The sequence below is a fragment of the Cyclopterus lumpus genome, chromosome 17 (genome assembly GCF_009769545.1).
Source record: "Cyclopterus lumpus isolate fCycLum1 chromosome 17, fCycLum1.pri, whole genome shotgun sequence".
Classification (NCBI taxonomy): domain Eukaryota; kingdom Metazoa; phylum Chordata; class Actinopteri; order Perciformes; family Cyclopteridae; genus Cyclopterus; species Cyclopterus lumpus.
In genome coordinates this window covers 8,516,712-8,525,944 of record NC_046982.1, presented here as the reverse complement: position 1 = coordinate 8,525,944, position 9,233 = coordinate 8,516,712, and positions in this window count along the sequence as shown.

The following is a 9,233-nucleotide window of genomic DNA, read 5'->3' as shown; positions in this document are numbered from 1 at the left end:
TAATACATTTAGTGGAGTAACATGTAGGATAGAAAGTGGCTATGGAAATACAACTGTGAAGCACCTAGACAAATATAGTAGGAACGCACTTTCTAAATCAAATTGCTGTCTAATTAAAATCAATACGGATAACATGTACAAAAAACAATAACAAATAGAATTAAAACCAAAAATAATAATAGCTTTATTCCACCACCGATCTTTAATGAAAGAGCATTCTTATTATGTGAAAGAAACAAGCGAGTTTGATCTCACAGCATCAGCTGCTGTTACTAAACTGTTTTATAAGGTTTGTCTCAATACTGAATGGAATCAACAATAAAACAAAAACATGTTGGAGCATCAAAGAAAAACAACATGTTAGTGCTTAATTTAAATAAGACCCTGAGTATAATGCATGGAGATGGAGTAAGTGAAACATGTGATTCACAATGTATAAACTGTGAGCCATCTTCCATCGGATTTCCTTTTAACGTATTCTAAAGATATTTTTTTTCTGTAATAATCAAGATCCTAAAGACAAAATCATTCACGTTCGGCCCCTTATTTGATGTTGTCATGAGTTTTCATGAAAGCACAACTATGTGCGACGGTGTACTCTAGGGGGTGCCATGACATAAAGCACTCAGATTAAAATAGCATGCAGATAAACTGATATTTGACCATGAAGCAAAGAGAGGAAGAGAGAGAAGGAGAACAAGTAGCATCACTTGTCTTTCAGTATTCAGAGTCACTAAAGACACAACACAAGTGATTGGATGTGCTGTGTGAGACAAAGATGCTCTACAGCCACTTCTGCAACATTCATGTAACACATGACTGCATTTAAATGATTTTTTACAGTATATCTTGTGTTTTAATTGCGCTCAGGTAACCTTGCACCACAAGGACAACACATCGCCTTTATGGCACCGACTAACTTGGGAACATGCCCTCACAATGTGTAATATATACAATGTACATAAAAGGACATTTTAGGTCAGCAAAATGCTTCAACAACAGAATCCATGCAAATAAGGAAAGGTCAAAGAGGTGTAAAGAGAGAATGGGTGCAGGGAGGGAGAGAGGGAGCTGGCATCAGACCAAGAGTCACAGATATGGTGCTGGTGCTGTGTATTCATCTCCCACCATACTGTCCCAATGCAGAGTCCCCACAAAGAGAGAGAAAGTGCATGAAGAGGAAAAGGTGGCACAGAGGGCACAGGGAGGAACTAAACTGCATAACATATAACGACATTCAAATTCATGACTAAAACCTATGTGGACAATGAACTCACCCCATAGAAATAAAAAGAAAATCTGACGTGAATAGTTTCACTTCACAGCCTTTGTATACAGTGTATTTTTGTGTGTATAGGATCATTTGATGTTGCCTAGTTTCTGTAAAAAGCCTTCACACCAGCAAAAAGACGAATAAAAACACAATTACACACGTAAAGAAGGGCTTAAAGGGACGGTTCACCCCAAAATTGAACTGACACATTTTTCCTCATACTTGTCGTGCTATTTATCAATCCCGTTTGTTTTGGTGAGAGACACCTGGTCGGCCTTCCACCCCCCACCCCCACCCCAGAATAAAATACACCATCGTAAGAAACAATTTCCCTTCCTCCAATCACACATTTCTCTCAGCTTCAGACCCCATGTGACACCTCGTGGATGACCCGCCTTCTTTCACTCAGCATGTTTCCTAAAGTTACCTTGTCCGAAAAAAGACGCGTCCAGTGTGTATTTGAGCAAACTCAGATCTGTCTGTGATGACACAGTGGAAAGATGCGAGACAAGCCAGCTCTCATTTCCCCTTCCTGGATACTGTCTGTCAACAGAAGCAAGGTTAAAATGTTCACCTTGTAAAGAGATACCAGCTTTGAATGGTACTGCAGTCGAAAGGCATCACGTGGAAATGCATTGCATGGTGCTGTTCAAACGTTACGAGGATGAGGAGAATGTCCAATTTAGAAAAAGATTCCCAAATTGAGATTTTAGATGTCCCCATTCTTCCAGATATTTTCAATTGAATGAGAAAAGTTGTGATTTTAGTTTCAAGTATTATTTCTGCAGTGCGAAGCAAAACTATTTCAAGAATATTTAAACGCAATCTAGTCAACCCAACAAATGCTCTATCATAGAAAATGCATGCTGTGCAGACAAGAATTGATCAAACATCCTTTGACAGAAATATCTATAAAAAACAATGCACAGCACATTGACTTTTTAATAAGGTGCCGCCATTAAAACTGCATTTAAATTAGATTAAATGTTTCACTCAGTTTAATATAGCTTCAATGAAGTATTAAAACAAGCACAAACAGTGAGTTTGTCGAACACTTTTCTTTTTACAATAAATACATTTGAAATACAGCATATTAATAACTACCTGTGCAAGTGTTTAATTACTGTGAGGATGACTCAGTTGTTTGTAAGTGTTTACAGCAGCGCTGCCCACAGTAAAACTATTAATTACAAAGCCACTTACTCATTTAAACCTATTGTATAAAGAGTCATGTTATGCAAAATGTATTTGGGTCAACAATATTACAAGTATTTTATTGTTTACTGTTCACCATATGATTGTTTAAAGTATGTGAGTGTTATTGACATGTCGGTTTTGGTCAAAATGACATTATTGTGTAACTGCAATCATGCACTACCTACAGTACAGTTGCATTGCCTTGCTCTTATTTGTATTTAACAAAACAATTATTAATTTGATTATAACATGATTGTTGAAACTTAAAAAAAAAAGTTGTAATAGACGATGTGACTCAGATTTAGACAAAATGATTAGAAAATCGAGAGAAGAAAACCTTGTAAGTAAGTTACAAGAGATATTGTATCTCAATGGAACCTTTCTGGTTTTATAATAAATATACATTTGGTTGGAGCAAAAACATCCAAACATCTGTAAAGTATGAACACTTACTGGCATCTGTTGCACTTAATCCTCTAAGTGTTGATTTTAATGCTACAACAGCTTATGCAGAGAAAAAGGAGAAGAATAACTTTGATTCGGCAGAAGCGGGTAACATAAACATACACTGTGTTGTACAACAGCACTGAGTCACCGCTGATGGTTTGTAACGTTCGCTGAAATGTCAGAAAGCATTCTCATATTCTGCATCGCTAAAGCAACGCCTGCATTGCTAAAATTGTCAAAACTGTCAATGGCTGCATTAGGAAAAGCTGCCAAAAATGACAAGCGTGCAAACGCTTGTCATTTTGGAGTTTAGTGGCTCAATCTGAGTACAACAACGCGACACTTGTCACAGATAATGTCTCAGAAGCACTCTGTCCTGTTGTTTTTTCAGTGGACCTGCATTGTAGCCCTGCATATTAATAAAGGAGAGATTATGGAAAAGACAACAAATGTCTCTTTCGGAAGGAAGGAGAATCTTTTAATCATGCGATAGCCAAGACTGCAAATATGAGGAGAATGAGAAATGAGAGGTAAAGAGGTTGCTGTCGTGTGCAAGACGAAGAAAGAGGGGATTAAAAAGATGAGGAGAGTGAGGAAGGGGTAGAAATGAATCGGCAGCACTGTGTGTACTTGTGAGGTGTGCATGATAAGACACCTGGGCACATGAAGGATGTTGCATACAACAGAAAGCCTTAAGAAAGGTGCTGGACTGTCAGTAAAACAAGCTTTTGCCACAGGGGAACTCTTCCAAGATCAGGCAATAAAACAGCACTCACATTGAGGCCCGTATAGTCAGTTATTAGTTGATGCTCTCTTGGTGGATCCTTTCATATTCCAAAAAGCGCACTTAGAATTCATCAAATTGCTACACAGTGGCCCGCTTTGCCAGATGGCAGTCCTGACATTAGATCAGTCAACCACACTAGTCCCAAACAGAAGAGACACGTCGAACAGGTCACGGCCGACGGATGGATGAAAACATACTGCCACGGGAACACGAACGCACAAACAAGCTGATGTTCCATGATTTATGGAGCTGAGGAGCCCGCCACACCACTAATTGATGAATAAAACAAGAAATATGAAAATGAGTCAATATATGATCCTTTCTGTTATCATACGAGAGATACCGAGACACAAACGGAGAGCCAAACTGTTGGTCTAAAGTAAGACACGAGGCCGGACTGATGTATTGAGTTAGTGTTGGCTTCTATCTTTATTGTGGAGATCCGCCCTGATTCACCTGGTTTGTATTGTCATAAGTGAGCTGGAGTTATTTATATGTTTAATGTTGCCATGTCCAATGAGATAACATACATCTCAAGTCGCTCCTCATATGCAGACAATGTGTGTGTGTGTGTGTGTGTGTGTGGGGGGGGGGGGGGGGGGGGGGGGCAGGTTTACAGCCCAGAGGGCATATAGCAGCCCCCAGTTACCCCTCACATGAACTGAAAACACCATGACTGTATCTTGACTTCTTTACCGCAGCATGTTAGCTTTTACTTTTAAACTGGGTAAAAGAGATCAGGGTGACCATAAGTGAGAAGGTTACCCTACTCCAAGAAGGGCACTCTGCCCTTTGTCCAAATATATATGGGAATGCACCTGAATTGTTTAAACCCGTGCACCATTATACTACACACTGCCTATACAATTACATATACAAATATTTAAGAGCGAGTCCCATATTTAAGATGTGTAAGGGCGCATAGTTTCCCATGCAGCATACCCTGTAACATCCTCTAAATAGCAGCCTCTGTAGCCCGTTGAACAGCGTTGTCAACCAGCCGCATGCTGATGGTTGGGGCCACACTGCCGCTGCACGGGGAGCAGCAGCATTCAGCTCCACGACTAAAAAGTGGGGAGCCAGCAGTTTGGGTCTGAATCAGCTGACAGCACCACCGGAGTGAAAGGAAAGCTCCAGCAGGGAGACGACAGGGGGGGGGGGGGGGGACAGACACTGTAATGCAGGCCTGGTATTTGCATAAGTTGCATGTCATAAACATTTGAAGATGTTTTTTTTTTTGTTCTCCACAGGCCTATACATGGTGGCCTGCATTGTGCTGGTAACTATAAGGTTTGCGGTAGACTGAGCCGTGAAGCCGGGGTACAGCAGCAGCAGCATCGCGCTGCAGCACTGGACAGCCTGTGCTGATGTGGCTGGTTAACGCACATCGAGGCACGCACGGTCTCACGCGCATCCATCCGCCTGGTTCAAGTTGTAACGCAGGCTATGGACGTGCGTACCCGGCGCTATGACAAGGTGGCGCTCTGCTGCACCAACAAAGTTAGGGCTTTTCTTGTTCTTGTGTTCCGCAGTCCGTGCTCAAAAGATGCCACGCGAATAAAGAAACGATGCCCGCAGCTCATAACTTATTCACATACAAGCACGTGGAAGTTCCTTACCGGCGTTTTTTATCACCCATGTCCCCTTACGGTGCAGAAGTGGATTATATTGCCGACGTAGGCTTGGAGGATCGCGCTCGGATAGGTGGTGCGCGCTCGCTTCTTCGGTTGGCACAGCAGAGCAGGGAGGGAGGCAAGTTGCTTGTTTCAAGTGATAGATCACAACACGAGCGCCCTTCTGGGACCCCGAAAGCGACGCCGGATGCGGAGCTCTTCGGTGAGCTCGTGCTTACCCCTTCGTGTTTGCAAGAGTTTCTGAGTAAGGTGGACTCAGGGCTCAGGTAAAGAACGAGGGAGGGTTGGTGTGTGTGTGTGTGTGTGTGCGTGCGTGTGTGCGTGTGTGTGTGTGTGCGTGTGTGTTTGCAGGGGAGAGCGGATGAAGGGTGTACATTGTGTCGTGATGCAGGAGTCCAGTATGTTTTTTGTTTTTTTTGACAGGAGCTCTTTCTGTCACTGTTGGGCTGACACACTTTTTTTTTTTTTTTTTACATTTTCCTGGCAAACCATATAAAGCAGCTTATAATTTGTACTGATGATTTACGCGGATAAAAGTGTCCCATAAACCCTGATCGATGCCGTTTTTTGCCATTAAAATAATAATATGTATTATTGTGCCGTCACTGCCGTGCATGATGAGCACAGCCTGCATGGCCTTTCAAGACACCGCACATTCATACAAATCCAGATCGAGAATGCTCCGGATACATATCAGATCTGCAGAGCTTCACGTCTACAACACATTAAGTCACACAAGTCACTCATAAAACATGCACTTTATAATAATAGAGAAACTAGAGAAAGCTATTGTCATGTTTATCATTGGTGTGTCAGGGCTATTTCATGGGAAATATCTGTAATGCTTAAGCACATGCCAGAGTTCGGCCAGAGAGAGTACGCTTTCTTTCTTCTGAATTAACTATACAGTTTCCACCCTCAGTGGTGAGCTGTGTCCTCACACACCTGCTGCCCACACACCTTACCATGTTGCTTCATTACTCTGCAAAGGCAGAGGACATTTTGCTGTGAGACATCAATATTTAATGAATGTATCACAAATCAATATTTCAGTCCTGAGGATCTGACACTTTATTGTGCCTGTTATTTGATTATAGTGCCGTATAAGTCATTGTGTACAGTATATACACTGTACACAATATAAACACTGCACTGTGCATTCTCAATGAGCTGACTCTTCCATTGTCATGGGCTGGTGCTTGTGCCTCACTCTGGAGGAAGCGGCTCGTATTGTGGAATCAACTCGGTGTGAACAGATGTGTTGACAAAGGTACAGTGTGTGCATGAGAGTGCGCTGATTTAGCAATGCATTCTTTTTAAACCTTAAATTGAAACAAACAAAAAACAACGATGACTTTGTAGTGGTGGAGTCCACTCAGTGTCCACTTCTCGCAGCTTAATAGTGTCAATCCGCTGCTTATCAAAGAATACCAGTCACACCACTGACTGTCAACATTTATGCAGGAGAAGAAAGAAAACTGAAAACAAGTCACAGTGTGGTGTCATCTAACTGGCTCATTGATCAGTGTCTTGGAAAGCTCACCGTCAGCATTCTGATGGGACTTTATGATAACAGCTAGAATTTCCTCTCATGGTATAAAAAGATTGTGCTGTTCGTATAATATGTTTCTATCCTTTGGGCTGAAAGAGAAGCCTCAAGGCCAAATGACGTGCAGCATCATGAGTCTGCCTCGGGATCCAAATCACAAATATGGGAGCCGGACGTCAAAGTCTCCCTCTTGTTCTCTCTTTCTCGACATACTGTGATTGCAGTAAGATAAACGAGTGTCCTACATGAATGACAAGTTGTTCTGAATTCAGATGCTTCCTGTCACAAGGCAGAGGCCCTGTTGCCGACACAGGCAAATCCTGGCTGGCGTCGGTTCACAGCAAATCGATGAGGGGACCTGAAAGAGGACACCTCTTCTGGGTGTGGGGGGGAATGATCAGAAAACAACCTAAAGTAAGAGGTGTGTGTGTGTGTGTGTGTGTGTGTGTGTGGGGGGGGGGCTCTTTTACCAAAAGTCCAAACATTATTCTCACCCTCTTTTTCATCCAATCTCCTCCCTTTTTAGTCCTCTTTTTGGCCTCTCCATTTCAATCGGTCCTGTGCTGACTCCCATCACCGTCATCCTCCCTTTGCTCTCCTGCTCTCTTCATCCCTTCTCCTCCTCCTCCTCCTCCTCCTCTTGCTGCCCTCCCACATCTCCCTGTCCTCCCCTGACCCAGACCTGCACCCATAGGATATCATCTAACTGGGCAGCGTGTCCTTGGGTCCATACAGTGGCAAAGGCGTAGTGCTCTTTGTACCCTCTTATCTTTACCATGAAACCTTCGCTCTTTTCTGTACAGCTACATCATTTTCTCACAGAAGTGAGATTGTATTATAATGTCTCCACTGAATGCATTGTCTGCCTCATTTAAGATTAATTAAGTTAAGTGCAGATCTTGCTTTGGAGGAGAGCCCATACTCTGCAGACACTGCAGTGCAGCCTCCTCACTGTGTATTCTACCCTTTTCACCTATTTCTGGAGTCACTGGCAAGCTTGTGAGGAGTGTGTGGAACTTGTCCAGATGCCAAAAGTAACTCAATCGATACGGATTAGTCCAAGGAGGCCTCGACTGCATTCTCTCTTGTTTTCATGAAAACAAATTCCAATGTGGTCACCAAATGATTTATAATAGTAATAATAATGTATTATATGTGTTACTAATAGTTGGACATTTTGAAGAATATGTCATTTATTAACACTTTTATTTGTTACAGTTTTCTCACTCCGTCTTACGCTCAAAGCTTTTACATTCATTTATGTATTTTCTTCTCTTCTAATCGATCTATAGTGGTTGAATAAAATAACTTAAGGAAAATTATCAATACAACGAAGGAAAACAATACTATTATTATTATTAGTTTATTAAATTATTGAATTAGTATTACTGATGCATTATTATTATGTATGTTTAGATGTGGTATAGTTATATCTACTACAACACAGCAGGAAAAGCACAGGTGTTACTGCTCACATTAATGATGGCTCAGTCCCATTGAGCCAGCATGGGACTGCTTTTCCTATTGTGTACAAACTGATCCTTATGTCTGCATCGCTACAGGCTGTTGGACAAATGCAGTTGAGTAAAAAGTATATATTTCCTTCTGAAATGTAGTCGAGTTGAAGTTGAAAATAGCACAACATTTAAAGTACCTCAAAACTATACTTTTCAGTTCATTGCTTTAGCAAATGTACTTCCTACCATCCCACTAGGCATCTGACAAATATATACTTCCATACGCCACTAGAGGGTAGTGAAGTGTTACCGATGGAAACACACAAATATGTTGTACTGCCGCACAGCACGTTACCCTCGGCTGCATTCAACTTTGCACTGCCCATCATACCTTTTTTAAATACATTAAATCAACAATGAGAGACTTCAAACACAAACTCAACAATAGGTACGTACATTAAACCAAAAATACGTAGAATTCAATAAGAAAATATGGACGAAAAAATAAAGTACACAATAATAATACAATAAATCACCGTAAAACAATGTGAACACGCAAAGCATGCTGTAGGTCATTATTGGGTTAAATTGTCTAATAACTTATAATAGCTATAGGAGGAGGTTTACATGTACAGCAGCCTACATACGGTCGGACCTACCTTTACATGTATGTACACTGTGTACAACCTGCTTGGACTTGTACTAGTATACTATGTAGCCTACATGGCATTACATTTGATTTAACCCAATGTTACCCCTCTTCCCAAAAGTAGTCAAGCTCACTCTTTGTTACACCAAGAGCCCTTGAGTTGAAATAAGGCAGATGTCGGAGCTTTTAGACGAGTCCTTGAACGCAGCATTAGCTCCCAGCCTGGCAGTGGGATGGGCT